The sequence below is a fragment of the Condylostylus longicornis genome, unplaced genomic scaffold (genome assembly GCF_029603195.1).
Source record: "Condylostylus longicornis isolate FDR11 unplaced genomic scaffold, ASM2960319v2 ptg000135l, whole genome shotgun sequence".
In the NCBI taxonomy this organism is placed as follows: domain Eukaryota; kingdom Metazoa; phylum Arthropoda; class Insecta; order Diptera; family Dolichopodidae; genus Condylostylus; species Condylostylus longicornis.
The window spans coordinates 7,255,419-7,281,883 of record NW_026578103.1 but is presented as its reverse complement, the minus strand read 5'-3'; the positions used below and the strand labels follow the sequence as shown (position 1 = coordinate 7,281,883).

Below are 26,465 nucleotides of genomic sequence, written 5' to 3'. Positions count from 1 at the left end.
TATCTGGGGTAAGAGCTGTAAAATTTTTACAGCTTTCATACCCTTTTTACGAGTAAAATTGTAAGTTTTAATTCATTGAAAATAAAATTGTAATACACTTAATAAATAAAATAATTTCAGAATGCTGACCATTATTGGAAGATGTCTAGATTTTTTTGATTCACTCTTGACCGCAATTTATTTGTTCAGTGGGCTAACCGACTTAAAGCTATAGTGGGAATTTTACTATAGAATGAATTTACAATAGATAAATGAAAGGTCTTTCTTAAAATATAATGATTTTAACTACATGTTTCTATAATATTTTTATATAATATGAAACCTAATCTCTGGGGAATATCGTAATATATACATACATCATATTTATTTGAACAAAATCCTTAACATTGGATATTGTTCCAATAAATTAACATTAACATTAAAATTCATTAACATATTCAAAATGGACGCATACTAAAACCTACATACTGAAAACTCACAGTGCATTTCATATGTTTTTTAATTAGTTTACAATAAGAGTTTTCTTACCTAATTAGATGCTTTTAAGAAAACTTTTCGACTTTTTAATAAAATTAATTAGAATGGTTCAAAAATTGCTTAAATCTGAGGTTATTACCGTTCGCAATTTGTACACAAGCATTGTTAGGTTATGTGATGGCAACCTGTCGGTCTGTCGCTCTGTCGGTCTGTCGGTCTGTCCGTCTGTCGGTCTGTGTGTGCACGCGTGTATCTCAAGTTCTGCTGAACCGATTTTGATGAAATTTTATATGTAAGTTTGTTTCCACCATAGCACGGATCGATCAACTTTTGGTATATATCAGGCCTCGGGAACTGCACTTTTTAGCGGGCCTGTTTTACATTTTTGAACATTTTAAAGAAAATATTCAACCGATTTACTTGAAATTTTATATATAAGCTCAGCTCGACCGTCCGCAAAAATTCGTATGTTTTGGAAGAAATCAGGCATCGGCAACTAGACGTTTACTACGGGCCAAATATACATTTTTGTGTATATAAAGAGAAATAATCAACCGATTTCATTGAAATTTAATATATGAACTCCTCATATTAAAGCAATGAACATATAACTTTTTTGGAAAGATCAGGGCTCGAGAACTGATTTGCTGTCCGATTTTACATTTTTCACCATATCCACAGAACAAATTGATGGAATTTCTTGAAATTTGATATTTGTGTTCTGGTTGTTACCGAAACTAACTGGCGAGCATTTCAGGGAATTCGGGTAGCACAAAGCGAAACTCTACTAAGAGCCAAATTTACATTTTTCTACACTCAAAAAAAAATAATTGTAATTTTTACTAAGTATTTGGCAAAAAGCGCTGTACAATCATTTTTTGGTAATATTTACAATTTTTTTGTCAAATTTACCAAATTTTTTCACAATTTTGGTTATATTAACAAAAAAATTTGGTAAAAAAGATAAAAAAACATGGTAAAAATATAATTTACGACTAGTTTAGTAAATTATGCAAAAAAACTTGGTAAAAATAAATTTTTTTTTGGTAAATGAAACAAATTTCTTAGTATAAACAACAAAAATTATTGGTAACGTACATACAAACGAATTTGTTAATTTCACAAAGTAATTTAGTAAAATATTACCATGTTTTTTTATTAGAGGAACAAAACTTTTGGTAAAATTTACAAATGAAATTGGTAGAAATTACTTACAAAATAATTTTTACCATATTTGCTTTTGTAAATTCCACTAATTTTATAAGTTTTACCATGTCTTTAAGTAGATTTAACAAAAGCTTGGTAAGTATTACAAAACAATTTCCTAATAACTTTTGGTAAAGTAACGGCTTGTTGTATCACGTCATTTCATTGTTTGTTCGTCAAAGAGAAAGAAGTGTTTTATAACTTCATTATAAAAGTTTTAACTACAATAAAATTAAAAAATTTTTAGTTATAATAAAATTAAAAAAAATTAAACAAAGTGAAATTAATTGCCTTATTTATTTACCAATAAGTCTACAAATAAAATTTGAGAAATTTACATTATTACAGTGAGGCAACAAATAAATGTAAAGTTATTGTTTGAATATATTTGGTGATGGTATCAATTAAATATAATTTTAGGGACTGTACTTAACTTAAAAAAACACCGTGTTAATATTTGTGCTCAGATTTAGTTTAAAAATTTTAATGTGTTGTACGTAATCTAGAGTATTTAAAATGTTTGCAGTAGTGGACGAAGTCACAAAGCGAAATAGTAAAATGACATATAGCTTAGCCGCTAAAATTGCTAAAGAAATTCATGAAGTATTTCCTCTAGAACGTGAGTAAAACTTTAAAATGCAATTAGATTTTTTATTTGATATTTTAATTTCCGCAGTCGACCTATTTTCATAAAGAAAAAGGACATCAACCAGGTGGAAAAATTTTTTATAAATTTTTTAATCAAAAAGATCTTTACATAGTTTAAGACTTGAGAAGAAACCTGAAAATAATGGAATTTCCACAACGAAATGTAATTTTTTAGGTAAAGTTAAAACTATTTACTTTAGTTTTTAAATTTAAGATTTTTGCAATGTACCTATGTTTTTTTAATAGAAACGGATGGAGAAATCTCTGAATATTTAAAAATTTTAAAAGGTCCATCATTAACTCACACAGAGCTTGAAGAAATTTGGAAAAAAACTAGCAATTATAGGTTGACACAAATATCCGCCATGATCTCAACTAATGACATTTTGAAAGAATGGTTACAGTACAAAGATCCATTGGGATATAAACTGGTAAGGAATCATATATAACAATATTTATTATTTAATATTTGATACGTTATGTGATTGTATAATTTCTTATATTGCAGTTTGATATTGATTTTTTAAACTTATTTCCCAATGCAAAAAATGCACTGCAAGATATTTCAAGTTTTCATTTGAAAATGAGAGAAATATTCACAGAGAGAATAAAAGACGAAAATTCAAAGGAACTAATCGAAGTTCTGCAAAATTACGAAAACTTTTTTTGAAAGTAAGCTTTAATTACATTACATAAAATTTAAACTTTACTCTAATACAATAAATTACACCTTAAACCGTAGTATTCAAATTTTTTAAATTGATCAACAAAATATTTACAATATTTCTATTTTAGATGGTATAACGCTCACAACAATGTATTTACTGCATAATATTGTCAGACCCACTGGACATGTGACAACTGTGGATAAAGGGAAAAAAAAAATTCACCATTCGAGACTCACAAAATGCCTTCGTAATTATAGGAAGGACAGCTCAAAACGTTGAAGATTTAATTCAAGAAAAAATTTAATCTCAAGATTCTATTCAACCTCTGCTGCTTGTTCAAGGTTGTATCTCTAATCCAGAGGCAATATTAGTTTACTTCGATGGAATAATATACAAAAAGTATCCCATAGCAAAAGCAGTAGATACATGTTTTAAAATTTTTTACATTTTTAATTTAAAATTTACAATTCAAGCCAATTTGTTTTGGAGCTTCGTCGCCAATTTTTTTTATGGAATATGTAAAAACAGTAATCATTCGTCAGTTAATATTCTAATTAATGAAATAAATCAAAGTAGTATTACTGAAAAATAATATTTTAGCATTGTGTAATATCTGCTATGATTTTTGTTAAAATTTTCTAAACTTTTTTTTTGTATAGTTTATTTAAAACGTTATTTTTTAAACACTAAAATGTTTCCTTTTGATATTAACTTTATATAATTAACATTAAAAAAAATTGAAGTGAATTAAATGTTTAAATAAAAATTTAAAATAGAAAAACAATTTATTAACAAGCTTTTTTTAAGTAATTTCAGATTCCATAAGTATCATCTCAGCTAATATTAAATGAATTGGTAAATGAAAAGAAAACTGAAATAAAAAGACGATTCTTACCATATAACTTTTATTTGTACGTTTGGTAGTAATTACAATTTCTACTTTTATTATTACTATGTATATTTGTGGAATTTACTAGTACCATTTCTTATTTTTACCAAAGCGTATTGGTAATAATTACCCTTCTCATTTGTTATTGTTACCATATATACTTGTAAAATTTACCAATGCCATTTTTAATTTTTACCAAAGTATATTGGTAATATTACCATTTGTTTTTGTCACTTTTACCATGAATGCTCTTCATTCCTACCATTTTTATTAGTATAAGTGTCAATTTTAAATTTTAAGACTTTTACCAAAATATTTGGTAAAAGATTTGTCGTTTTTACTAAATTTACTTGTTAGCACAAAAGTACCATGAAAAATAGTAGTTTATACTCAGTTTTTGGTAATTATTACTAAGTTTTTTTTTTGTGTGTAAGTATGTTAACCTTAAGCTTACTAATGTCCTAAAAATTGGAAAGAAGTATTTAACAGACATTTTTATAATATTCTGTAACACTTTCATTTAACTAGACAATACACAATGCGGTCGGTGATGTGCTGACCACATCAGATTTTTTTTTTGTGTGCTTGCATTCGAAATATTATCGTTTTCAGAAGCATTTTTAAAAATTTCTGAAAAAAACCATCATACACATGAGATCTTACATCTTTGTTCACGATGTTCTCTCTCATACAACCATAATACATTATAATTTTTTTAGTTCAACCCCTATAAGAATTTGGTATAAAAATTCCTGTACTTCATTCAGACTTTTTTATTATTTACTATATCTTTTTATATATTTCTAGCTATATATAATTTAAATTTTAATAATTTAGTTCATAAGTTCAGTATCGTTTTATAAAAATATAATTATTCAAATTATGTAAAACTCATTGTTATATAAGATAAAACAACATGTGCATTCTACTCTTATTACTTGTTTTTGCATCCATCTCATGTCTGCTATCAAATTATGCTTGTACATACCTGACACAAAAATCTGATAATTAAGATAATAGGAAAACTATGCAAATCCATTTAAAAATAATTTAAATTTTACCTACACCAACAATATCTAATTAACTAGTAATTATACACATTAAATGAAAATATTTGTATAAAAACCACAATTTTTCATATTTGGTTCATACAAAGTTATGAATAATGGTTATGTAATTATAAATAATCTTTATTATACCAAGCTAATGCGGAAACTAGATTCAGTTATTAGTAAAATAGGATAGGTACGTTATTCGATATAAATAGATGATTCCATCTAATAAATATTCGTATACTAAGATAGCTTCCACATTGCGGTGTAGCATAAATTTTTAGAGAGCCTTAAATGTCTTTACATCAAATAAATTCGGAAGAAATCAATGATTTGTAATAATAAGCTTAATATTTATCGGCTTTTCGATTCCTTACGCTCATCGACCGGTAGACTATTTATCGGCTTTTCAATTGCCAGCGCTGTTGACAAAAGGAATAAGCACAACAATGCATAGTAAAAATTTAGCCGGTACTAGGAGTAAATTCGGGCGCGACTTAGCCGGTACTTACTGAGTGGCAGCCTCAACCACAACCGGTCGATAAAGTGCTAATATGTTATATATTACATACATACTGATTTTTTTTACTAAAACTTTGGGTTACATTCTTTAAGCTCATACTTCTTCAAAAAATTTCAAATAAGTAATGATCATTATAAATTGTCAATAACGACAATTTTACTTTTAATGATAAAGCTATAAAAGTTTCTTGAAAAAAGGAAAACTCATCCTTTATTTGCAAAATTTTTGTAACTACGAAAAAATAGGTAGATTATATAGGTACATAGAGTTGATGTCAAAAATATTAATAGGAAGAATTTTACAATTTCTCTTCTTTTTTAACTTATTTTGATATGAATGAGAAGAGCATTAAAATCATGACATATTGATGTCACGTTTGAATGCAAGAGTTTATAACATAGATAATTGTGTGTATAGAGTATAAAACCCTTAACCTCAAAAATAACAGTATAGAAAATGAATATGACATATATACATTTGTGTATATGTAAATATATGAAAATAGATGAGGTACAATGGCTAAAATTTGGTGTGCAGAAATATTTTCAAAAATAATCATAAAAGATTACTATGGCTTTATAATAGAGATAACGCCGTTCCGAGAGTAAAATTTTGTACAATGTTGAATAAAGATTATAAATTTGATGACTAATATAGCATTAAATGTACTTTGAGTGACAATAAAAATAAAAGTATAGTTTAATAAAGTTAGGGATAATATTAGCAATTAATTTTTTTAATACCATGTAATTTATACAGCAATAGAAAATAATTAAACTTAAGTGGAATTTGTAAAAGAGAGGGAAAGGGTGCTGTATATTGAATTCCCTTTGAACTAATTTTTCTTAACAGTTTTGTTTAATTCAATGTTTTATTATAAGGAATGACATTAGGTGATGGCTCATAACACCACATAGGAGCTTTGGTGCCATCATATAACTTTCCTCACTACATTCAATGCGTTCGGTAATTAATGAACATACATAGATATTTTTTTTTGTTCGTAAGACTGTTGCGCATGTGCGTATATGCCATGTACTGTACAATATATAAAAAGTAGAGTTGAAATTATGTAACAAATATTTACTCTACTTTTGATTTGGATTCTATTTGTAAACGTTCTTATGGACTACCTTATTACCCCAATGGAAATATGTCTTATGTCATAAACATTTATTGTTCTAAATATATGGCATTCTCATTCAATGGTAACAATTTCATTTTTAAAAGCAATTTTCGCCCTTTCGAAAATTTCATTGCTACTTAATACTACTTAATACTATAAGAAAAGTTTTTTGCACTATCATTGGCGATGATTAAATTCCTTACGCAAATTTTACATTTTCTTTTCAGTGAATTTTTTAAGCTCTTTAAAAAACCCCGGAATTTAATTTTCACAATGTTATTTTTTTTTTATTTCAAAGTGAAATCGTCCTTTATTTTGGTTTTGTTTTTCTTCTTAATATGTTTTCTCATTTTTTAAATGCTAAATAACTCATAAATTCACATATGAAAGGGTGCAGGTGAAAAAATATGTTCACCAATGTTGTGATAGTTTTTTTTTGTTTTTTTTTTTTTTGTAATTTACAATAAGAAAACGTGCCAAACAAAAGAAAATTCTAAATTAGTTGAACATACTCACATATATACTAATATATTACAATGTTGCAATTGTGTATATGTGTGTAATATAATTTTTTTATTATTTCATTTATTATATTTGTTTTTTTTAATATTATCCCGCAGAATTTTAGTATGGGTAATAATATGAAATTGGGGTATAAAAGATTATATTCAAACTGTAAGATAATTGTGGATTTTATTGTAGAAGCCATTAATTTCAGCAAAATATGTATCACATTTGCTACCTAATTTCCTTAAAGACTAGAAATAAATAAAATATCTTCAAATGCCCAGGTGTAACGGTATCCAAGGTGAAAATTTTGAAGAATATTAAAAATGAGGTAGCAAAACAAAAAATGTGTTGCCTGTTTTAGTCGTGCGGGCTTAAAAAAATTTGAATTAAAATCTTTAGGTAAAATAATTATTTTGATTAAGCAGAATATCGTTCATTCGGAAGCTCCTCAAAGAACCTTAAAAAAATTGGTACTCAAGAAGAATTGTTTAATATGTTTTGCTTATAAATTTGTAATGTGAAAGCACTTTAAAAATTTGTTCTATAGTAAAATAACAAAAACCATCTACTTATCTCTCACATGATGAATATAGCGGAAATTATACGGAAGGCGGCAATATAAAATTTGGGAATGAAGAAAAAACCAAGAATAAAATTAAAAACCGTGAGAAGCACAAAATCATTCCAATATTCAAGTCGGTGTAGAACGTGTCGATGTGTGCGTGTTTGTGTAAACGGGAACGTGAAGCAAAAATACAAGTTAAAAAAAAATTTCATTTCCATATGATTAATATCGAACCAGAAACACTTTTACATTTACATTGTAAATGGTCGGAAAATGTTGGAAAAACAAAAAGAAAACAAATGAAAAAAAACGGAAAATTTCCATTTTCTTTTAACCAGATGTGAATTTTTCGCATATGATTTTTCTTTTTCTTTTATTATTTTTATTATTATTATTTTTTTATATTTAATTTGTAATTTCATTTCGCATCTACTCTCTCTTTCTCTATATATTTATCCTGCTTGTTCTTTTTGCAATGATTGTTATGTTTGATGTTAATGTTTGATTATATTGAAGAAATCGCGTACAATGTACGTACAAAATAACAATAAAAAAAAAGGAAAGTAAAAGAAAATGAAAAGCAAAAATGAAAATTTAAAATTACAGAAAAATGTTTTCTTTTTTTTTTTATTTTTAATACAAATTTTTACGTCTTAAAATACACATTTTGTGCCTCTTTTCATTATGTATGTATGATACATGAATATGTTTATTATGTATGTGTGTATCATATATTATGTATATGCATTACATGTGTGCGTACATAATTTATAGATGAGAACGGAAAATCTCTGTTGATAATGCGATTTTTGTGTTACAATTTTACTGAAAGGGTATCATTTTTACCGTAATTCCGAGAATAGTATTGCCTACAGGTGATATTTTTTTATATAATTTTATTTTGTTTTCATTTGTCTAGTCATATAATATTTTAGCATTCAAATTAAGAAGTTTATTACATTTATCATTAGCATCACGATGCCATTTATCATCATTGTTTGATTTTACAATCTTTGGGTTTGGGGAATTTCTCCATTTTCCAACAAATTTCTCTTATTCAATTTTATCTCCAACCTGTACATGCGATTTGTAAAGTCGTGTTGTGTTTAGATTTATTTTGATATTCTGTTTCCAAGGATTTTAAAAGCAATTCGTAAAAACAAATTTTAGCTCAAGAATTGCTTCTAGTCGATTCTTAATTCATTCAAATAATTAATACCTAACAATTTCAAGCTATACAGGGTAGAAACTAACAAATTTTTTGAAACGTTCTTTTATTTTCTTTTCTCAATCTCCCTGGTCTAGATATTTCTACTATTTCAAGATTTACTTATTAGATATATTATTGTAGCTGTCTTACGGTTTTAACAGAGCAGCATCCGTTCTAATTTAAAAGCAAAATGTTGCTCGTTACACATTCAGAACATGTACAATATCAACCAGATTTTATTATTTTTAAACTATGTGACATTGCAATGGAAACAGAAAATTGCTTACGTTGCTTGTAAACAAGAACAAAAAATTGTCAATTGATTTTCTTCGAATTTGAAGCTTTTTTTTCAAAAGCAACAATAAAAATCCATTGAAATAATTTTGAATACATTTTACAAAACAAATTATAAAATAATTTGGGAATTAAAAAGTTGGAATTCGTTTTTTTTTGTTTTTAACATTTCTTTGCATAAAGTTTCCTTCGAAACGGAATCGATTGCTAATCTGAATAAATCCCAAACAATATATCGTTCCTCTCAAATAACGAAACGTCTATTAATAAAAATTGAATAACGATAATTTTGGCAATGCCAAAGGTATAGTAATGCGTCACTATGCGAGAAGAACATAAGATGTAGTGTATGGAGTACAAGGTATTGAGATTTTCCTTTTGAAAGAAAATTAATAAAATTTCCTGAAAAAATTACTCGTACACGTATAAAAATATTTTCTTTTTTCATGAAATTTTATGAAAATTGGAAACCCTAACAAAATTTTTTTTTAAACACGTTTTGCGTGTAATTTGTTTTTCTCTTTTTTTCATGCCTATTTACCATATAGTAGAAAAATTTTAAGATACAACAATTAGTTACGATTAGTTGACTACGATTTTAGGAATAACATTTAATTCTGTTATTCTTATTATTATCTGGCTATAATGCTTATGAATGTTTGTTTGTGTGCTGGGAGACTTTCATGAATATTACAATTTGGGATTTTTATTTTTATGGAAGCTTCTTTCCTTTACGTTACGATTTTTTTTTATTTTTTACTTATGTTTTTAACAATATGATTATTTGTGTATAATAATAAGTACATACATCCATACATGTATATTAAATATATAAGTAACATGATTTTATAATAATATTGTTTACTTAGGAAAATGATCTCAATTGATGTGGAAATTAAAATAGGATGAAAGTAAATAGAAGGAAATTGATTTCCCATTTTCTGAATTTTTTTCTTTATTTTTTTTTTTACTTTTCGTTTCAACTCATTCAATTTTATGTTGTTTTTTTTCGTCATCCGGTCTAGTAAATATATTACTATATACGTAGTAACATAACAGCATTATAACAAATAGAAAATTGGTTTTACACGTTCTAAGTTTGATTGCATGACGAACAGAAATTCTTTTCTGATTATCGAAAAATGAAATGAAAAATTCTATAAAAATGAATGCATTCCTAAAGTAAAATTATGGTAAAATAATCTAGTTTATTGAACTTATATGAAATTTAGTAGTTCGTACGTTTATGTACGTATGTATATATGGTCATTTAAAAATTTTCAATGAAAAAACTTAAATTAAGTGTGTGCATTCATTAAACGAGCACAACAATGTCATAAGTGAAATTGAATTTTAGAATTTGTCGAAAATTTCTTAAATTGTTACTTGGGTTAATTAACCAGTTGATTTAAATTGATTTGTGTAAAATTCCAAAAAAGGCATTAGTAAAATTTGGTTAACAAATGGAAAATTTTAGATTGGTTTCAATAATATTGTAGATTTCATTTAAATGCCACAAATATTTTAAAGACTTTTTTAAAAGTTAGGTACTGAAATTATTTAATATTTTGTAGAATTATTTGGTAAATTTTCGGAGGCGAATTCATGTTCCGAGATGGAAATGTACTTGAAAATCGAAGGAGTATGAAACTTATTTCAGTTAAAAAATCAGTTTTCTAAGTAATAATTTTCATTCCCCAAGCTAGACGGAATTTCAAATACAGCCCTCATGTCAGACTATTTTGATATCAACTAAGTACCAGTTTTTGTCGAACATAATCAATTCAGAAAATGGAAATGTTTTCTAACTCTTCTCAAAAGTTTATAAATTTAACAGTAGTTAAACTTGATAGGCATCCACATCGTTCATTAATGTAGTTTTCCCTAAGAGTCTGAAAAATTAAAAAAAAATACGACAGGTCCAAAAGAAGTTTAAAAATATGAATTTGGCTGCCACTGATTACAAAAGCCAGTTATCTCCAAATGGCTACCACCAAAACGGGTAACAATTTCTTTGATAGGATAAAACATTTGATTCGATATTGATTTTCCGCCTTCCCAATGTTCTACCGATGGGCTTTTATATTTTATTTTTCTTTTACTTATTTGAATAATGACATTGGAACTGTGAACAACAACATTAATTTATTTTCTAGATTAAAGTTTTATGTTAAAAACTATTTTGAATAAAGATTAAATGTTCCTACTGACGTTGAACATTAAATCAAAAATTTACTTTACGTGCGTATTTTTAAGACAGAAGAGTAAAATTTTTTAAATAATATTCCTTTAATATTTCCTTAAAATGCCTTTGCAAAAAAAGAAATGTTGTTTAAAGTAAAAAGTTGAGTAACGCGAATTTAAATTCACTTCACGGATACCTGCAAATTTCATTTCCTTGAAAAACTTGCAAAGAGAAAATCACAAAATTCTTTTTCTTTTATGCTATACTTTTAAAAGTTTTATATCACAAAAAAGGAGAAAATTAATTAATAGAGTCTTCCTGGATCACAAAAATTACAAATGGGAATATTTAATTTCATATAAAGAACGCCCTCATGTCATTTCATATTAAATTTTCATTTTGTTAAATTTTTAAAATTTACTTGTCAAAAGCTAAAAAGGACATATTATCCTTAAAATTTATATACATCTATGTAAAGGTCTATGTGTGTATGTATAAATTATTTTAACATTCTTTTCTTTTTATCTTTCTCTCTACTTTTTTTTTTTGTACGTTTATTTTTAAAACAACAACTTAGAAAATGAGACAACAGAAAATCTTGTTAAAAGAGAAAACAAAAATTGAAAGGTTAAAGTTGTCATTTTATTTTTAGAAAAAAAAAGTCCTTTTGTATATTTTATTCTCAAACTCTATTTATACAAAACTAAATTTCCATTTGAATCCTTTGCATTGTTGTTTGTATGGGTGTGTGCATGTTCATGTAACAATATATTGTGATAAAATTTTGTTTAACAACGGTGTATATAAATTCATGGTGTACCTGAAATTTTATTCGTAAAAACACAAACAAAGAACTGCTAGTTTTTTTTCGATTTTCTTTATTCTTTTAACTCTGGAAATTAACTGGGATGAACAAGGAATCGAAATTTGATTTACACTTATTCAATTTTGCCTTCAAATTTAATTTTTATTTTTTCACCTGTTTTTGTTAAAGTTTTATTTTTAGAATATTTTAGAAATAATAAAAAAAATGCAATTTGTTTGATAATTACTTTTTTAAAAAATTGCATACTTTTAGGTAGTTTAGTAATAAATTTAGAAAATATGAAAATTTTTAAAACTTTTTATTCTGGTCCTACAATTTTTATTCTTTTCGAATATCCCAAGTAGATTAACTATGAGAAATCAAGAGCAAATATTAAATATTAATTTATTAAGAACTTATCACGAATTTATAGACAAATACGAAATAATAAACAAGGTCACTTTCAAATTATAAAGATCGTTTTTCAACGTTATTTACATTGTGAGTCATAAATAATTAAGAACCCAAGCAGAAGACGCAAAACACTTTATTAATATTAGAATCTAAACAAATTTAAGATTTACATAAACGAATCTTTCAGAATAATTGCCTTAATTGCATTCAGTATTCTTGAACGACATTGGAATTTTTCTGAAAAAAAAGCTATTTACAATAGCAGATCAGAAGTTTGTATTGGCGAACTTTAAATTGTGTATCAATCAGGATTTGAATAACGTAGAAATGAACTTGAGTTAATGTTGTTACTACTTACAAGAAAAAATTTCAACTTTAATTGAAATTTACTTTTCTGGAGTAAAAAAGATTATAATTGAAAGAATTTATTAAAATTCAAAAATTTCACATTCCGTCGCTCAAATCTTATTATAAAAAATCATGTTTCCAAGCAACTTTTTTTATTAAAACAATATACATAAAAACAGTGTTTTTTGTTTTTGAAAATTCCACAAAAGAAAATTGCAAGCACTTGACTTTACTAAAGAAATTGGATTTCGAAACACGAAGCATAGCTATTCGGAAAAAATAACAAATGGGAATGAGTTCATGTTATGATTTAGAGATGATTTTAATATTTAATTATTTATTCCATTTTCCAACATATTAAAATAAAATTCACGATATTATGATAAGCGAAATTCTTTCATTCTATATACACAAAATTCATAAAATTCATAATAATAATGAAATAAAAAATAATCCATGCAAATTTTACTAAGAAAAGTTTTCCTTTAGGAATTGTTTTTGTTTTATTCGTGATTATTCACTCTCTACTACTCACTAACGCTATACGAGGATAAGAACCGATTCTATGCAATTTTAATAAAAAAAACTACGAACCATCCTTGTTTGCATCATGGTTTGGGTTTGTTTTTCAATTTGCTTGCAAAAAAGAATTTCAACTTGTTGGTTTAAGCATTTTTTTTAACCGCACAAAATGCAATAAGGAAGGTTATGTGATGAGATCAAATTTTACACAAGGTGTTTTCGGCGAATATACGTTTCTTCATGATAGGAAAGCGTAAATGAACTACTTTTAGAGAAACTTTTCTCTGCCTGTTAATTTGTCTGTCAGTCTGTCTGTGACTATTAATATCAGAAGTTTGATTAAACCGATTTTCCTGAAAATATATACTTAAGATTATTTTAGGATGAAACGATTTGATCAGTTTTTGGGATGTGTTAGGTCTCCAGATTAAATCGTTACTGCGGCCAGTTTAACGTTTTTAACTATTTAAAAAAAAATAATCATCGGACTTTTCTGTAATTTTATATATAAGCTCCGCCTGGCAGTACAACAACTCAACGGAAGTGAAGTTTTACTATGGGCCGAATTTACATTTTGGTTCATATACGGACAATAATTGTAATTTCATATTTAAAAACCTGTTAACGAACCATTAAATTTTTCAGGCGAATATGATGGTTTGTAGAACTTTCATTGAGAGCCTATTTTACATATTTGGCCATATCTCATGAACTTATTGAAAGAATATCTTGAAATTTAATATTTGAGTTTGGAATGTTGACGAAGCATTCAGTTGCATTGCAAGAAAATCCTATTATGATCTTTCACAGACTTTGAAATGAATATTTAAAGGAGAATCGTTGCCTTCATAATTCTATGCAACACTTTCACAATGCGGTTATGTGCTGTTCACATCAGATTTTTTTGTTTTCCTTTTTTTGTTCATTTTACAAATAACCACACTATCAAACACTTTAACCTTAAAATTTAAAATAAAGTGAAAATAAAGAAGTTATATAAGATATATACCATAGACAGAGAGAGTTTGATATATAAAGGAAAATTAACAGAATCACTTAACAAAAAACTTTTCTCTTCTCTATTTACTCACTGACCTACATTTCATATAGAACTGAAAAGAGAAATTAATACCAAAAATGTATGATAGAATATCTTAAAGTTGGTAATTTTAATTTCATAAATTTCAGTTCAGTTCAGCGTTGCTGCCGTCTCAGGATACCGAAAGTGAAACATCTCTGAAAATTTTAGTTTCTTATTTATTTATTGTAGCGGTTTTAGGTGTACGATATTCTTATTATCTCTTTTCTGGAATTCCAGAAAAATTTCTTGGAATCGAAATAGCTTATCTCGCTGACAATACCCTGCATTTTAGTGCAACAAGTGCTCGAAAAATCCATTGTTTCTGTGAGTTTTTATTCAACAAAAGCAATCGTTTACCTATTCTTTTAAAATTAAATAGTTTTTATAAAACATTGCTATAAAAACATCAAATTGCCCCACCGTGAGAAGGGCCTAAAGGCTCCGGTTCCTTACGTGAAAAAGATATATGTAAAAATGACCACATCAGTCCGATTGTCTGCCTATTTGTCTCTCTATCTGTTATTTAAATTCTGAATTAACAACAAGAAAACTCAAACTTTGTATTGATTCATGATTTTACTCATACATTCATAAAGAACAATTTGGCCCTTGTAAGAGCTCTTCAAACATAAAATATTTCCGAGTTTTGGTAGTTTTGGTAGTCGAATTAAGTATTAAAAAACGCGTCTTTTACTTTGAATCACATTTCTTACTTTGAAGTTATGATTTTAATAAAGTAAATTTTTTTTTACAATTAGCTTGAATTTCAATTTTACTTTTCTAAAATTCAAGTCTAGCCTTTATTTGTCTAGAATTCAACTTGAATTAAATTCACATTGTACAACCTTTTGTAGATCAACTGACAATTGTAGACCAAAGACAATTAAATAATTTTCGTTTTGAATAACACATTACGTTTAATTTAATGCATTGGTAAACCTTGTTGTAGAAAATAAATCTAAATCGGCTTTTGAAAATTTCGGGCAAAATTCCAATAATTAAAATTAAATAAACAAAAAATTTTCAGAAGAAAAACAAAGTTTACTTTGAAAAACAAAGTAAAATTTATTATAACATTTTTAATTGAATTCCCTAAAAGTATGCAATTCATTTTTTTTTTTTGTTTTTGGATGTTGCTTAAGAATTTATAAAATTCAAAATGAATTTGTTATTTTATTTGTGTATAATTAAATTACTCTTTCTCTACAGGCTTACAATCCTCTTTTTCATCTTCTTTTCAATTTAAAATTAAGGATCTTATTTTCAATCGAAAATTATAATTTATGAAAACGAATGAAATGAGATACCAAAAAAAAACCCTTATTTAAACTTAGACCTTTATTTTCAGCTCAATGAACTTCGATTCTATACCTATACGCTATTCCAAAAATTAAAATGATTTCATATGTACATATATGAAAGAGCATAAAAGAGCATAAGATATTCGTACATGTGAATGCTCCGACGTATCTTCATTTAAATTAATTGAATCAAAACGAAAGAACAAAAAAACACAAATTTAGGAATTAAAAGGGAGGGCAAAAACACAGTAAATTAAGCGCACCTGATGTTTGAATGCGTATTTTTAAAAAATGCTGTACGTATACACCCGTACATATACAATAACATTTCAAATGAATATAAATAATTCAGTTATAAGTGATTTATTATAAGGGAGGAAAGAATAATTTTTTAAACTAAATTGTAAATGTTGCAAATGAAAATGAAATAATTCCAATACCCTCTTATTGAATAACTGTAAAATTGTGCTAGTTTTTTTCTGTCTTCGAATAAAATCATTAATTTTATGCGTCGACCTTTAAATATCCTTTTTTTCATCATTTATTCTTATATCTGATTTATAGTGTGCAATCTATTAAAATCTCTTCCCATTTTAGTTATTGTAAAGTTGCATTAACACCATGGAACTATGTACTACATATGTACCCACTAAAAAATTGACTAAAATCAGAAAGTGTGAGTCAAATAATTTAAAACTAAAATGAAGAAAAAAAAAATCTTTATTTCAATTTTCTTCATATTCTTTGTAGCTCAGTTAGTAGAGTGTCCGTCTAGAATGTGTGAATTCTCGTTCAGTTTGATTTCCTTTCGGGGAAATATTGAATATAACAATAAAAGTATAATTCTGTGATCGTCCAAATTTGTTAAAAAATAATTCAGTTTCAATTTCAAAAAACTAATATTTTAATTTTTAATTTTCAATTTAAATTTAATCCAAATCATTTGTTAGATAGAAAAATTGTGTGTAATTTGTATTTTTACTATTTTTAGAATTGAATGAACCCATTCTATTCAAAATACAAAAATGGCAGGGAAACTTTTACCAAATTTACCTTAGACTATAGCAGTAAAAATGCCGTAATTGAATTTAATAATTTCCAAAACCTTCGTAATAAATAAGCTGTTGATTTAAATTTGACAAGATGAAATTAAATTTTCCATAACATTAAATTTTAATAAACAAAATTAGATTTTTTTACATAACGAGAAATATAAATATTTTAACAACCTTTTTGGATTAAATTCAAATCACAAAATACATTTTAGTCCTTCAAGATCGACTGAAATACTTTCTAAAAATTTATATTAAAATTTTTATGAATCAATTTGCCTTTGTTTTTTATTACCTTAAATTCTATTGAAGAGACTTTATCCTAAACGCTTTTCTATTCCATATAAACTAAACTGTGATTAGGAATATTAAACAATAAAAATTCTATACGTAATCTCCTTCTCAGATATAAATTGGAAAAGACAAAAACTCTTCAGTGTAAGAAAATATTAAAGATTTAATAAATCGCTCTATATAAGTAGACTAATTATTAGGGATTGTAAAGAGAACCAAAAAAAATATGAAACGTAAAGTTTCTTCCTCATACTTAAAATTTCTTTCTATAGATTTTTTTCCATCTTTATGTAAAAATGTGCGTAACTTTCGTACTCAATCGTTCTTAAGGCTTATCATTCGACCATAAAAATTTACCAACCGTTAAGAATTTATGTTTTGGAAATATTTTGGCACTCAATATTTTTTATATATCATTTCTGAATTTATTATCCTTTCGAGATGTTAAAAATTTCAATGTTCAAAATATATTAAAAATCCTGACGTTTTCGCAGTATAAAAATTATATCGGAATTTTTTATTCAAAGGCAATATTCAAAGAGAAAAAGAACGTATTAGGTGTGTGAGCCTTCTATATCGGGATTTTAAATTTACAATATGCTAAGAATATTTCGCATAATTTAAGTTAAACTACAGAAAAATTAATATAAACTTTTGGTATACACTAAAAATGGGTTAATTTAAAAAATTTACCGCAGTCATTATTTGGTTAAAATTTTTTAATAAAATAAAACAATTAAAATCTATACGGTAATTAAGATGCAACAAGTTACAAAAGTACTCGAAAAAATATTTTTCATATACAAAGTAGGCGATCTAAGATAGGTAACAAAAATTTAATTGAAGTAGGTCTTACAACGCAAATAGATATTTCAAAATGAAAATTCTAATTTTCATTGGATATTCGAAAAGACATGGCATAAGGTAAATAATTCAAACATTTTATTGATTCTGAGGAACTCGACACAAAAGAAAAGAAAACAAAAATTTAGGTTATTGTTTTCATTTTTGAAAATTCGAGAATAACCACATACAGTTTTTCAAAGAGTAGGCTTCTTTTTGAGTATTTGAACAAAAATAAAGTTTTCTTTCGATTTTGCACAAAATTTAAAATTTTACATTGTCCTCTGGCCATTCCTTAGCACCGAACTGAACCGATATTGCAAACCAAAATTTTAAGCAAAATTTGAATTACAAAAAAAATTTGAGAAAATAAATGTAAATTAAATTTTATGAGGTTTTCAAACAAAAAAGCTTACTTGTTATGTAAGCTTGTGAGTACTCACGTAGTGAAACAAATAAATTCTTAATTTTCTACTTCAATCCTTTGTTTTTCTTCCAATCAATAAATATTTCAATTCCTTATTTTTTTCAAAATTTTTAATTTTTTTACAGCCATTTTAGGTTTTGCGCTCATATATTCGGTTCACTTGCATAATGTGTGCATTTACACAAATAATATTTTCCTTTCCAAATTTTCGATCTCATGCAAAAATTCTTCTAGAGTTTTCAAATTTGAATATTTTCAAAAATTATTTGAATGACTTCCCATATTTGACAGTTTTAGGACTCTCTTCCACAACAATATTCATTTCCTTCAGAATATTTTATACTAAAAATTGAATATTTCATATTTTAAAATAAATTTTTTAAAAATTCATGTTCTAGAATCATTTTCTTCAAAAAAAAAATAAAATAATAAAAAATAATTTTGAAATTTTAGTAATTTTTAAAATACAAAGGCTGTCTATGACTATATTATATTCAGAGAATTGTTTAATAGTTTTATAGTTTGAATTCATTTTAGCTAGTGCTTCGAGATTCAACTTGGCTAATTACTCTCAGTTATAGGTAAATATGAAACAAAATTTAGATTGTATGATTGTTCATCAAACATTGCTATGAAATTTGCTTTCAATTGATCAAAATTCGTGGAATATTATAACTTAATTGCAATCTATTTGTTCTGATAAACTAAATTAAGTCAAAGCATATTCAATGTGCATTGTTTGTTTTCTAAAATAATTGTAGTTTTATAAAGGGCACCTTACAATTTTATCTAAAAAGATGATACAAACTTTAAAATACTGTGGAGTTGTACATTAGAATTCTTCGCAGTTTACAGTTTTCCACTGCCAAATGGTTTAAATGATTCGTTCACCCAAAAAAAAAAACTAAGTTCAAATGAACTCGTTTAGTATTTTAAAATTAATTTTAATTTCTCAAAAAAATTTGCCAAAATTTGCCAATTTAAATATAATCTCGTAAAAATTTTGTTCCGCAAAATTATTTTAATACAATACTCGTGCAGTTACTGTTAACATAGTACAAATATTTTCGCTTACAACGCCACATCATGTTAACATTTTTAATTAAAAATCAATTGCCTATTGTACATTAAAACTATATTGTGTGCCTTAATTATAGAAAATTAATTTGTTATACAAAAATATTGAACAAACCATTTACTATAACGTCAGCTGCTGTTACTTATACAAACCGTCCTTGAATTTTCGATTTGAAATTCACAGTGAAAAGGCATTGTACTCATTAAAAAAACATTTTAATAATTTGGTGATTTTTTGTTTGTTTTGACAGAATTTTTTGTATTTAGTGCGATTAAAATAAAATTTTCCTTCAAAATATTCTAGACGCGTAAATATGCAAAAAGAAAACAAAAATTTGAGTTTTCATAATTTAAAACAATTGTTACACAAAGTAAAAATAAACGTGAAAATCAAAAACAATAATAAAATAAAAAAATAAAAGAAAAAAAAAAAGTTCACCGTGAAAATAATGAAAATTCGTTTTTCATTTTAATTCGAAATGAAATTCGCTTATTCACTGTACAATATTAAACCACTAGTGTGTATGTGTGTCATAAGAAATAAATATTTTTGGAAAATATGGAAAATTGAATACGTGCAAGTGAACTGTAAGTAAAAGGAAAAATAAATGAATTAAAAAATTCGAAAACATCAAAACAAAAGCGAAAAAAAAAACAATTAAAAAAAATTTTTAAAAATAAAAAATTTTAAGATTTTTACCACCTGGTTGGCACTTGTTCTCATTTTTGTTTATTATTTTGCATATAAATTTTGGATATTGCTTTGGTTACATGCAAACATGTACGTATTTTTTCATTGGTTGTCTGACGATTCAATTTCCTTTACATTAATAAGAGAGAAGCTATTTTTAATTCAATTGAATAATTTAAAACATAATAATTACCTTATTTAATTAACTTGGAAGAAAGTTAAGTCTGATAGGATATTATATCGATTTCAAGGAGAGTGTATTCTGAGAGAAATACTCAAAATCATAAAGAATTTGCGGCATATAGCTGGTTATATAATTATTAATAAGACGAAATTAATTGAAATCAATTAAAATTGACTATACAATTCCTGTGTATCCTGTATCAGATTTTTACTCTGTTTGTACTCTTCTAAAAAACAATTATAAAGCAGCTATTTTAAAAAATATAAAACTTTATATCTCAATTTCTCAAAATTTTTATTTCTAATTCGATTTTGTTTACAAAACTGAAAAAAATTACAACCCTACCCCTGAATTAGGGCGTAAAATTTTCATATATGAGATTTAGCAAGATTTAGTTGATGAAAATCATAATAACAAAAATGTTATAACAAAAATCTCATTTATACAAATTATACATATTATATTTCTGCGTTCAATTACCATTTCTGCCCAGTCCCGCCCCCACCACATATAATTTTTGCTTCAAATTAAGTACCATTTCTAAAATAATTTTCAACCTTATTCGAAACACTCTTATGTATCGCGAATTTTTAAATCTCATACTACCGTTTAAATATTTGAAACTCAACATAATTGGATGAATTCATAAATCAAAAATCTGGAGTTTCCTAATAAACCAACAAAAAATCTTCTTAAATTAAAGTATACAAATATTGTTTGCATTCCCAACAACTCAATATGGTTCTCAAATTCCATTATGTACATAAATGTAAATAAATCAAAACGGAATCAATTAACAGGATATGTTAAAGTACAGGAACATGTATGAAAGACGAGAATGTAAATTATCAAAATAGATTATCTATAAATTTTGATTTATGAATGCTATTATATCGACATACATATTTAGGCTTTTTATTTGACTACAATTGACATAAATACAATTGAAGAGGAATTGAAGATATAAATCATATATTCCAGACAAAGCGACTACGATTTTTCTCCCATTTTATATTCACTTTTTTTTTTCTTCAAATACATTTTATTCCACCCATATCCTCCCAAGTCATAATTTATTACTTCTTCGTTTAGCATTAACATTCTCCATCTAAAGTATGATACTTGCGTATTAATTTTAAAATCGAATTATTATGTAAAATATAAACGCATGGTTAAGAATTTTGAAATGTGGCAGTACTGATTCTATTCTGAATATTACAAGTTGTTGTTGTATCACAGGCATATTCATTTTGTAACTGAAACTTTTAAGTTAAGCAATATGACTTTTTAGTAATCCCATTTGCGTTACAAATTGCATCCAAAATTACTTCAATTCATAAACAGGCTGTAATGTGACACCTTTTCATACAAACTGCCTGCCAAATGTTTTTCTACTTAAAATCTTATTTAATAGATCGGCTTGTCCATTTTAAATATCTAAAATTCACTTATTTATTTTAATAGTGTGCTTGTTCACAAGGGCCTTTTTGCTATATAGTTAAATTTGACAAGTTGCTGAATTCTGACTGCTATAACTTTAATATAAGGTTTGAGTGCTATGAACTTTTATATTTAAATTAAATTATAGTTTTCTTTACTTTTCGAAGTTTCATTCATATTGAAAATAATTTTAAAAATATAAGCAAAGAATGAAAATTTTTAATAAGTTTTTTTCATTTTCTCTTTTATTTTCAGGTTAGCAGAACAATTTACATATTGTGGATAATTTATTTATTTCTTACTAAAAATGTGAAATGGTAATTTTTAATAAAATTGAGCACTACTTTTTAACCAACATTAAATTTTGAAATTGAAAAACAAACTGGTGGCCGAACAAACAATTGAGGCAGTTTTAATTTTTTCTAATCCTCTTAAAAACCGTTGAAAGTAAAGTGAACTACGTATTCCACCATAGCTAATTAAAAAGTCGTTCGGGTATTATTGTCGACAAGCGGAATTCAAATCGTAAAAAAAACTATTTTACTTTATCATTAGACCAGTTATAGGCTTTCGAAAAAAAAAATCTTACACTAACTGAGTTGTGAAGTTGAAGGGGAAATAAATTCACCATGTAGCTTTCCATTGTATAAGATTTATTTTCTATTTTGGTTTTTTTTTCCAACCCATTTTTTATAATTGTAAGCATAAGAAGGAATTACAAGAACTAGTCACGTCCATATGCAATTAATCCTAGAAAATTATTTGTCCCATAAAGTGTGATTTTTTTTTTTTTTGTAAAAATTTATGCGTCAGAAATAAGAGAAATATAAAAATTGCGGTCCAATAAGAAGTGCCATTTATAAAATAATAAAAATTATAAATTTCCATTTATAGAAACCAATAATAAATGTTGCCAAAAAGTTTTTATATGCGGTAGCAATGATTTAATTTCCCCATAAAAATTAAATTATGGTTTTTAATTTTGAATTCTGTAATTTCTTTTTGTTTCGTTTTTAGGTTGAATTTAATTTTTTAACCACTGTTCCTGTTAACACTTAGATGACAAGGACGAGATTATACGTAACGTGTAGTTGTTAATCTTTATTATTAATTTTTTTATAAGAATAATTAATTGAAATTCCTTCATACAACTGTAAAACGGACGGATGACGAAATCAAAGGAACTAGTCAAGGCAGAAAAATTAAAAAATTTTTTCCATGATACTAGACTCAAACCATTGGCCTGCCGTTGTCTAGGCGGACGCTCTACCAACTAAGCTACAGAGGTATTTTCTGCCTAAACTCGTTGCTTTGATTACTTCATCCATCTATTTTGTAATTGTATGAAGGAATTTCCATTAAAATTTTATGTGAGAATTTGAGCTTAAATTGTATTTCGTGTTCTTTTTAGAAAATTAAATTGGGGAAAAAAAAGACTTAACGCAATTATCTTATTACTATTTTTATAAAATTTATAATTTTTTAGATGCGACGTTAAAATTTATCGCACAAGCTGTAAAAAAAAATGAAGAGCTTAAATCAAAAACTGCTTCTCTTTAATATCTGAAGGTTTCAAATGTCCAATAGTTTTAAGATCCTTTAAATATCAAGATTTTTGCAGTTCACAGAATTTTAAATTTTCTCCCAAATGGTGCAAACTGACTTTAGCAAAAAATAATAGTTTAGGACTTCTATCCTTTATCATTGCAGAGCAATTTGAAATGTTCACAGTTAGCACAGTTATTATTGAGCAAATTATTTAAACCTTCTTTTTTTCTTTTAAACCAATTATTAATTAAAATTTCAAATGTAAATTTTTGGTTGTTTAGTCATCAACTATAGTGTATCCATGTAATTAGTAATATTTAAATAGTCTTTCTTAATTAATCATTCCCTTACTCTGAGTTCATTTTGTTCTCGGTCCAAATTAAATTGTGCAGTTTAGCATAGAATTCTTTGATTAACCTATACTGCCCTAAACTATCACTTACAATATTACAGATCAATTTTCTATCCAGAATCAAATGTCAAAAATAATTTCGAATACAGGAAACATAGAAAATATAAGAATATCAATTTAACAAGACAAATTACTTCAGCTTATCAAGGAAAACAAACTGTTCGAGTAGGGGGAATTCGACATTATTATAAAATACAAAAAACAACTTTAAAAATTAACAAATAATTTTGGAATAACTGAAAAACACTTTTCTTCTCATCATCTCTTACACTTCTTGCTCTATACTACATCTTTAAATGTTCACCTTTAAATTGAATAAATTAACTGTTAAATAATTTCATACTTTACCTTGTGGAATTTAATTAAGAAAAAAAGTTTATCTTATAAGGAGAGGAAGAACACTTAAAACACCAGAAACTTGAAATCAACTATGAGAATGGAATGAAATTGAAAATATTTTATTTTTGTTCTTGTTGCTTTTTTGTTCCTAGTCAAAGAAAAACACAAAGAATTAATTACAATCACTTGCGGGGGAAAATAGAAAAAATATTTTTTCATTATGAAATGAATTTGCCCCTAGTCTTATGATAATAACTGTTATCTTAAAGTCTTTATATATAAAGATTCTGACAAACTTTTCAAATATAAATGGACTGTGAAATGATTTTAAAAGGTGCTTATTAATATTAAAAGGAAATATAAGAAGAAAAAAATTATTTTGAGAAAAAAAAAAGCGTAAAATAATGGGAAATTTCTTAGATTGAAAATTTATAAATATTTTAATAATAATTGAAGTAAAGGGCGGAATTTTACTTTTATAATTTTTTATTACTTTAATTTCTTTAAAATTTCTTTCCCTTCCCATTTTTATATTGCTGACACTTTTTATTTTAAAATTTATATCTACCAGAACATTAAATATAGCGAAATATAATAAAGAAATCGTGAAGTTGTGAGTGACAATGAGTGAAGTTCATTGAGTGACAATTAGATTGTAGATTAAACATTGGGGTGATGCTGAACCGCAAGCTAAAAGATCCAATATATTATCTTCCTTCTATAAGCATTCAGTGTTTTTTCTTTGCAATGTCCCGTTGCCATACTTGCATGCGTACATGGTTAATGTCCACTACCTTATAGTCCACTATGTGAAAATTTCTCACATGATTCTTGAACAAAAGTGCTTTTGGTTGAAAATGGCCCAAAGTGCTTCTGATTTCCATAGGTCCAGTCTTCTTTCGTCGAAAAAATCTGATGAGAAGCCACAGCCCATATGGCTGCCTGAGTATTCCATTCTATTCCATTTCAAAAGTAAATTCCATTCAAGTTAAATTGGGCAAACCCCTCTATCAAGTGTATTTCCGACTTAAAGGTACTTTGACATGTCCCCATTTTTAAGTTCAACGTATTTAGTTTTTGATATACCAAATACCTCAAAACCTGTATCAGAAGACTTATTTTACCTGTTGGTATACCACCTGATTTAGTGGCGGCTTCTTATCGGTTGACATGTTTTTCAACATCTCGCATAAAAAAGCAGTTAGTCAAAACTCGAATTATCGAACCCAACTTAATTAATTCATTCCCTTACTGAGACAATCACATATTGTTAAACCCAACATACTGACTTTAGAAAAAGCACTGGTTTTTTGATGTGAAAATTTTTTCAAAAAAAAATATGAGAATATTTTTGACATAAACCGGACACATTTATCTAAAAAATTTAGAAATTATAGGCAAAATAATTAGTTAAACCCGAATTTGCTTTTTTTTGAAAATTTATTTTAAATACCTAAATTTAAGTATAGAGGGTTTCAATATAATTTATGATGAAATAATAAGGTCGAAATTTATGGCAATATTTTAACTTTTTTAATGTTGTGTTGAAAAAAAAATACTCGTGTTAGAAACAATAGCGCGTATAAGTTTTCTTTTATTTTCTTTGTGCCTTTATAAGATTTATTTTAAAGTGAGATTTACTCACTTACACTTTTGTTTTTAAATAAATTACGAGTATTTCCAGTTTTACAGATTTTTCATTTTAATGGAAAAGTAATTTTAAAAAAATGTTTATACATTTAAAGGGTAAACTTATAAATTATAAATTAAATTTGATTGAAACTTTAAAATACTTTTCATATATTAAGAATTTGGAAATTTAATTTTTACGAAATTTAGTATGTAAATTGTGGTGATTTATTACTTTTAGCAAGTGTTATTTCTACTTGTATAATAACTACAAGCTTCTACATAAAAACGGCAAGCACACAGCGAAATATTAAATAATTTTACAAATGTTAATTTTTAACACTATAAACACGTGTTTCACAAAAAAAAACGTATTTATTACAGTTAATATCTGGGTTTTTTTAGTAAGAATTAAAACTTAATTTTTTACACAATCCCAATTTCATTTGGATAAAACTTGATATGGGCTTCAACATAAAGACAAAATTAAATTTTTAATCATCAGATTTTGGTCAACTGATCAAACACAACATATTGCTCAATTGAGAGGTTTAAAAATCCGCATGATACAATTCATCATAAGTCAAATAAATGTCATACAAGAGATTTTAAATTTAATTTAAAAATCCAGAAAATTATTAAATTAAGAATTAAAAAAAAAATTAAAACAACAAAACTAAAATTCATATATCATTCAAAATCGAA

The 26,465-nt window shown here is 26.1% G+C and overlaps 1 long non-coding RNA gene across 1 annotated transcript in view; it reads left to right on the top strand.

Moving 5' to 3' along the window:
* Positions 1–24,458, top strand: part of LOC129615090 (uncharacterized) — a 98,562-nt gene extending 74,104 nt beyond the window's left edge. Inside the window, exon 4 of the long non-coding RNA XR_008697432.1 lies at positions 22,088–24,458. This is a non-coding gene — a long non-coding RNA (uncharacterized LOC129615090). The remainder of the gene's footprint in view (positions 1–22,087) is intronic.
* Positions 24,459–26,465: the final 2,007 nt, after the last annotated feature.